This window comes from Carlito syrichta, unplaced genomic scaffold (assembly GCF_000164805.1).
Source record: "Carlito syrichta isolate Samal-C Ts95f unplaced genomic scaffold, Tarsius_syrichta-2.0.1 Scaffold136626, whole genome shotgun sequence".
In the NCBI taxonomy this organism is placed as follows: domain Eukaryota; kingdom Metazoa; phylum Chordata; class Mammalia; order Primates; family Tarsiidae; genus Carlito; species Carlito syrichta.
In genome coordinates this window covers 579,206-586,740 of record NW_007080722.1, presented here as the reverse complement: position 1 = coordinate 586,740, position 7,535 = coordinate 579,206, and the positions used below count along the sequence as shown (strand labels likewise).

At 43.7% G+C, this 7,535-nt stretch overlaps 1 pseudogene; it reads right to left on the bottom strand.

The window, feature by feature from the left end:
- Positions 1-5,121: 5,121 nt before the first annotated feature.
- LOC103251170 lies at positions 5,122-6,804 on the bottom strand (annotated as a pseudogene).
- Positions 6,805-7,535: the final 731 nt, after the last annotated feature.

The window sequence follows — 7,535 nt, the reverse complement described above, 5'->3', positions numbered from 1 at the left end:
TCTGATAGGTTTACTTTTGTAAGTTATTTGATGCTTTTTTCTCACTGCTTTTAAAATTATTTCCTTCACCCTAACTTTGTACAACCTGATGATTATATGCTTTGGAGATGACTTTTATGCAATGAGTCTTCTGGGGTTCTTTGTACTTCTTTTATCTGGATGTCTGCATCCATGATAAGGCCAGGGAAGTTTTCCTCCTTTGTTCCCTCAAATAGGTTTTCCAAACCTGTTGTTTTCTTTTCTTCCTCATGAACACCTATGATTCTTAGGTTTGGGTGTTTTACATAATCTCAAATTTCTTCGAGACTTTGTTTCATTTTCTTAATTCTTTTTTTAATTTATTGTTGTCTGATGAGGCTAATTTGAAAACCTTATCTTAAAAGTTCTGAGTTCCTTCTACTTGTTCTAGTCTATTGCTAAAATTTTCTACTACATTTTGTACTTCCTTAAAAGAGTCTTTCATATTCAAAGTTTCAGCTTGATTTTTTAATTTATTTATTTTTGTTTGTTGAAGGTATTTCTCTTTTGAGAATTTTTCATTCATGTCCTGAATAGTTTTTTTAATTTATTTTTATTGATTCTCAATTTTCCCCTGAATCTCACTGAACAATTATAATCAACCTTTTGAATTCTATCCCTGGGATTTCAAAGATTTCATTTTGATTAGAGTCCATTGCTGAAGAGTTATTGTGATATTTTAGGGGTGTTGAAGAACTCTGTTTTTTCATATTGTCAGAATTATTTTTCTGGTTCCTTCTCATTTGGGTAGACGACTTCTTCTTATTTGAGTTTGGCAGGAGGTTGACGTAAGCACTGTAGAGTCACCCTGGCTATAGTAATGTAGCCTTCATGTGGTGAGTTTCTTAATTGTCAGTTGTGGCATACCTGTGTGGGATACTTGCACAGGCTCGAGGCATTTTGAATGGCTAGGATGTATTAAATAGAGGTGTTAGCAGGAGGCTGGGATCAGACCTTCCTGAAAGCTGAGATGTTATATCAGATTTGATGGGCTGTGCTGTTGACCTCTGGCTAGGAGGTGGCGTTTGTGGGAGAGAGTCTGCTGTAATGAAGGCTGTGGGCTTTCTGCTAGGCCTGTGTTGCTCCAAGGAAGTGCCCAGCCAACCTAGATGGTGAGTAGGGCTGTGGGCAATACCCAAGTTCTCTGTTTTGAGTCTTTGAGGGGGGCTCAGGGAAAGGAGCTTAAGCTCTTCAATTGTGTGCACTCTTGGCTACCAGTAGGGGTTGAGAAGGAGTTTCCTGTCACTGAGGTAATGCTGTTGTGCTGAGGCTGCATAAAGAGTTGACCTTGGGAGTGAGCATTTGCTATGGCAAAGATTTGACTCTCCTGCTTGAGCCTCAGGCAGTCTGGATTCCAAATGTCAAAGTGTAGCCAGACTCAGGGTCTCAGGTGTCCTCCAGCCTGGGTGAGGTCATTGTTTGGGTTTTCTGGCTGAGTGAAGCTGCTGTTTGACTGCTTTGGCCAACCAGGTCTAACGCCATACTTCTTCAAAATGGACAAAGGTGCACACATTCCTGGCTGGATCAGATTGCAGAAGTAAACTCTGAAGCTGGGTGTGGTGGCCAGCTATCTAGGGTCTCAAGCCAGGTTGAACTTCTCACAGTACTTCTGAAAGTAATTACCTTGATGTTAAAGTTGGTTGGTATCTTTGATTGGTAACTGCACTAGGCAGGATCGCAGAGGTAACAGAAAGACCTGTGCACTGGTATCTGTGACGTCTGCCTCTTCTTTTTTTCTACCTGATTCTAGATAGTATGGCCATGCTGTTATCCCAGTATTCCCTGTGAGATGAGACTGAAGTGGGCTTTCTGGGGAGCATCTCAGAATGCTAGGGCAGCTAGATGACTGTCTCCAGTTCTTTTTTCCTCTTGTAGAAATTGTGAGTCCAGGGGGAGACTCTTCATCTGGCATTGTGACAACTTTGGGGAAGGGAGGACATAGCTCGGTTGAGGTGGAACTATTCTTCTTACCCTTCTAATTCAATTTTCATTCAGTTCTGTGAACCATACAAGTGTCTCAGGCTTGTTTCCAAGTTTTGGGGTTTTCAAAAAGATGTTATAGGCTGGGATAGTTGCTAACCAAACTTCCTATTGCAAAAGGAGTGGAGCCTGAGACTTTCTATTTTGCTATCTTACTGGTGTCAGTCTTCTGCATGTGCATTTTTAAAATTTACTAACGTCTATATTTCACTCAGACTTTTTGAATTTACCTATTGCTTCTTTTTCCGTTTCACAATACCATCCAATGTATTACATTTAGTTGTCATGCTAAGTTCCTCTATACTGTGAAAATTTCTCAGACTTTCCACATTTCTGATAGTCTTGAGAGAGTACTGGTCAGCTATTTCATAGAATAGCCTTCAATTTGGGTTGTTGGGTGTTTTTCTCATTGTTAGAGATTATGGACTTTTGGAAAGATGGCTACAGAAATGAAGTGTCATTATTGTCACATAATATTAAAGGTGCTGGTAACATGATTTTCACTAATGTAGTTAACCTTGGTCATATGACTGAGGTAGTGTTTCTCAGATTTCTCCACTATAATGTTCCTATTCCATTCATCCCTTTTAATATTTTACTGATTAGAAAGGTGTCACCATGCATATCTCACATTTAAGGGGTAAGGAGTTATGCTCTACTTCCTTGTGTGAGAAGTATCTAGACAAATTACTTGGAGAATTTATGTATGGGAGATTTGTCTATACTGTTCTGGTTATTTAGTTAAATCAGCATGAACTCATGGTTATTTATTTTATACTTTGGTTTATTATCTAATACTATGATACTTAATATTTTGCTCAAGGAGTTCCACTTTTGAAAATTGAGAATTCTTTCAATGGGCTCCTGTGTCCCTTTGACAAACCCCATTGTGTGTGTGTGTGTGTGTGTGTGTGTGTGTGTGTATGTGTGTGTGTGTGTGCACGTGCACATGTGTGTATGTGTGATATGTATATGCATAAGCATTTTCTTACTTTATGACATTGGAAAGTGCTCCAGGCTCATCTTGTATAATTCCTGCCCCAGGTCTAGAATTTGCCACTTCTCCAGGGGAAACTGGTTTCTTTTGTTGAAGAATGGTACTAGAAACTAAGATATGGACTTTAGGTGTGATCATTGATTCTGGCATGTTGTTGCTTCTAGGCTTTCTCAGTAGACAGAACTAGCACATTTCTGTGTGTAAATGACCTCATTTATACACATATATCTATAATTGTTCTTATACATGTCTGTCTATCTATGATCTATTTATGTATCATCTTCAACATTACCTATCATAATCTACATCTGTAACTAGATTAGGCAAAATATAAGTTCATACTGATATCTTCAACTTTCATCAAGTACTATATGTTTATTTTCCTTTTCTTTTGTTTATCTATAAACTCCTACCACAGCAGTGAGAAACTTGGCTCTCATCATTTACTATTCATTTACTTATTTGCTCAATCTCAGTATACATGTATATGTTTTCAGAATTTTACAGTTTCTTTGTCTTTAGTCTTACAGTCTCCATTTTCAAAGTTATTTAACACCTTTTTGTTTTTTCACAGAAAAGGTTATGTCATGCATTTGTAACATGGTTGGATTGGTCTGTCATAGTTTGCATTTCATCCTAGTTTCTTCAATCCCTTAAATGATTTTTTTTTTAATTTGCAAGGATTAAGTCTTCCTCTTTGTGCTGTAAAGTTCTATAAGTTTTGACAAATGCACAGAACGAATATTGCTTTGGATGTATATGTATCTGGGGTGTGAATTCAAATCTAAACACAAAATTTATTTGTTTGTTTCATATATAGCTTATACACATAGCTTGAAAGTAATTTTATACAATATTTCAAATAATTATGTGCATGAAACAAAGTTTTGACCGTGACTCATCACGAGGTCAGGTGTGAAATTTTTCACTCGTGGTATCATGTTGACACTCAAAAAGTTTCAGATGTTGAAGCATTTTGGATTTTGGATATAGAGAGCCCAACCTGTATTGGAGCTCACTTCTGTAATCAGTACATTCTATATTGAAGTGGATGGAAGTAAATGTTCTAGAGCTTTTACAGTCATGTGTCATTTAGCAATGGAGACATGTTCTGAGAAATGAATCATGAGGTGATTTCATCATTGTGCTAACATCATGGTATATACTTAAACAAACAGGTGGTATAGCCTACTACACACCCAACCTATATGATATAGCCTGTTGCTCCTAGGGTAAAACTTGTATAGCCTGTTACTGTCCTGAATACTGTAGGCAATTGCAACACAAATGGGAAATACAGTAAAAATATAGTATTATAATCTTATGATGTCAAGATTGTTGTTGACCGAAGGATCGTTATGTGGTACACAGCTGTGCTATATTTGGTAAAGGGCATTTTCCTGTTAGAATGGGCTGCACTCCAAGATAGAAGTGATATTAGGAACAAGTCATTGAACAGAACCTCAGAAGTGAGAAAGAAGACCAGGAACTGTTCACAGTTTCTGCATAACTTCTGAGATCCTTTCCTGTGATGTCTCCAAGCTACAGGGGAAATGAATAGAACAGAAAATCCCAGTCCTTAAGTTTCAGCTCAACAGGGAAAGCAAACTGTTCTCAGAGGGAAATTAAGAAGGCATCCACGATCTTAGAAAAATACAAGATCAGGACAGAACAATGCATGATTCAGCAAGAAGAAAAACAGTATGGCAGCTATGTAAATACACCACTGCTTGCACATTGTATGCGAAAGACAGTTAAAAATATACCACGCTGTAAAACGGGGTCCATCTACTTTGACTCATCATTTTTGATGATGATCATTTTTGACTCATCATTTCATCTACTTTGACTCATCATCATACTTTTGACCCATAATTCCACCCTCAGGTATAAATCAACAGAAATGGATGTTTATGTCCACCAAGACTCAGATCAAGGGATTTTTATTTTAAAATTTAACTAATTAATTAATTAATTTTGCTATTTAACTTGTTTTAATGTTTCTTCACAAACAGTGAAAAATACTAAAGCATCGACAAGGAATAATCATAATGTTGTGGCCAACGTTATAAATATGGAGTTTTAAATTTAAAACATTCTTCTTGTGTAAAATGTAAATCTGGTAGTCAGTGCAGCTCTGTGGGTCCCTGTGTCTGGTAGGGCCATTCTCTGCATTCCTGGCGGTGCTCACCTTCCTCCATATTCCAGATCCCCCATGTCTGCCACTTCTTCCTCCATTTGTTCCATCAAAGGCCAGGGGGCCCCCAGGGCCACCTCGTCTTCCTCCCCTGAAACCATCCAAGCCCATGCCCTGGCCACACCACGGAAGCCACATCACCTTTGTCTCCACCACGGCCACCTCTGAACATTCTGCCAGGAATACACGGTCCACGAGGCCACCTGTTCCTTCCCGTGGGGCATCAGGGCCACCTTTGCCACCCAGGAGTGGGAAGGGTGGCCGGAGGAAGCCCTCAGGCTTTGGGACCTTACCCTGGTTGCATTCTGTTATCCAGGCAAAGTTCTGGTTTCCACACCCCGGATTGGAATACTGCCAGTCTCCAGCCTGGAGCAGGATGTTGCCTGGAGGGGTTCCCTGGGGAACCCCGGGCCCTCTGTGAGGGAAGATTCCTCTGTCTCCTCCACGGCCTCCCATACGACACATGGGTCTCCCAGGACCTCCTGGGCCCCCAGATCCCCACAGAGTGGAGGTAACATCCCTCTGCCTCGCGGTAACATACCACCCCACATGCTGTTCATTGGAGGTTTCTTCCGAGCAAGAGAAACTTTGTTTGCTCCCTTGAAAATCTTTCCTACCAAACTACTCCAAAGAGGCCTTGGCAGTCGTTGAGTCTTCATAGGATACTATGACATTACCTTTGGGCTTTCCTATTTCCTTGTCCAGGTAGATGTGGATCATGGATTGCCCAGTTCTCTTGCTGTGCATCTTTTTTTTTGAGTCGGAGTCTCACTCTCTCGCCCAGGCTGGAGTGCAGGGGCACACTCACGGCCACCCCAGCGACGACCTGCTGGCCTCTGGCGATCCTCCCGCCCCAGCCTTCCAAGTAGCCGGAACCACAGGCACGAGCTACCAGGCCTGGCTGGCTTTATGTTTATTGTAGAGATGAGGTCTCGCCAAGTTGCCCGGGCTGGTCTCGAACCTGCTGGCTCAGGCAATCCACTCGCCTCGGTCTCCCAAAGTGCCAGGATGACAGGCTGAGCCACCGAGCCTGGCCCTGTTTTTCATCTTAACAACCCTACACTGCTGAAAGATGTCTGCCAGATCATCTCGAGTCACACCGTCATTTAATCCTTGCACGTCCATTGCACTGCTGCCAGATCTTCATATGGACCTATGGGCGGGCCTAGATCAAGGTCTAGTCCTTCCACCTAGATCCTCCAGGCCACCTCGCTCTCCAACGCTGCCCATGCTCCCTCATTCTTCTCCCCGTCCTCCACCCCACCCCTCTACTCAAGCCTCCACGACCAAATCTCTCTCTTCCCCTGCTCCAGTTATCAAGGTCACGCGTGCTCGGGTTCTCTTCTGGCCAGAAAATCCTCCAGACCCTTGGCCATCAACACCCCTCTGCTCCTGGGGTGGTCCTACCAGAATGAACTCTGCTGCCCATAGCTGCTGCTTTGTGGGCCATGTTGACTTGGAGACTGGCTGCAGGATCTGGCTTGGGGTTGGGGGTAGCCAGTGGGAGGCTGCTGTCCACGGCTGCTTTGCTGACCCTGGCTGCTCCTCGGTGCCCAGCAGCTCGGTAGCCCACGGGTGTTCTGCTGAGAGTGGCAGCTCTGATCACAACCATTCGGTTGTGTAGAGGAATAAATGTTGGGGAGACAGGGTGGAGGAGCAGTGACTGGCTTCATGGGGTGGTTCTCAGGTCTCTGAGGCCAACTGGGGTTATTCTGTTCTGTCCTCACCTGGGCTGAGCTTGAGGCTGATGAGTCTCCGCGGGCTTGGGACCATCCTGCCGTCTTGTAGATGCCGTGGCTGCTGGTTGTTGTCCGTAGACTGCGTAAGCAGCTGACTGCCCTATGCAGACTGAGCTGCACAAGACGCCTGGGCGGTGGTGACTTTAGCAGTGGAGGTAACCTAAGCTCCAAGGCCGCACCCCTGGGCAGGCTGGCTGTGAGTTCTGGGAGCAGTTGAAGGTGTGTCACCAGTGGGAGGCTGTCCGTGAGAAGTTGCACAGGCCGGGCGTGGTGGCTCAAGCCTGTCATCCCAGCACTTTGGGAGTCCGAGGTGAGGGGATGGCCTGAGCCTGGGGGTTCGAGACCAGCCTGGGCAACTTGGCCAGACCTCGTCTCTACAATAAATCAAAAAATTAGCCGGGTGTGGTGGCGCACGCCTGTTGTTCCAACTGCTTGGAAGGTGGAGGCGGAAGGATCGCCTGAGCTCAGCAGGTCGAGGCTGCAGTGGCCGGGAGCATGCCACTGTCCTCCAGCCTGGGTGACAGAGTGAGACTCCAACTTGGAAAAAAAAAGAAGTTGCATAGGTGGGCTGCCGCCGGCTGTGGGTACTGTAACTTGTGGATGC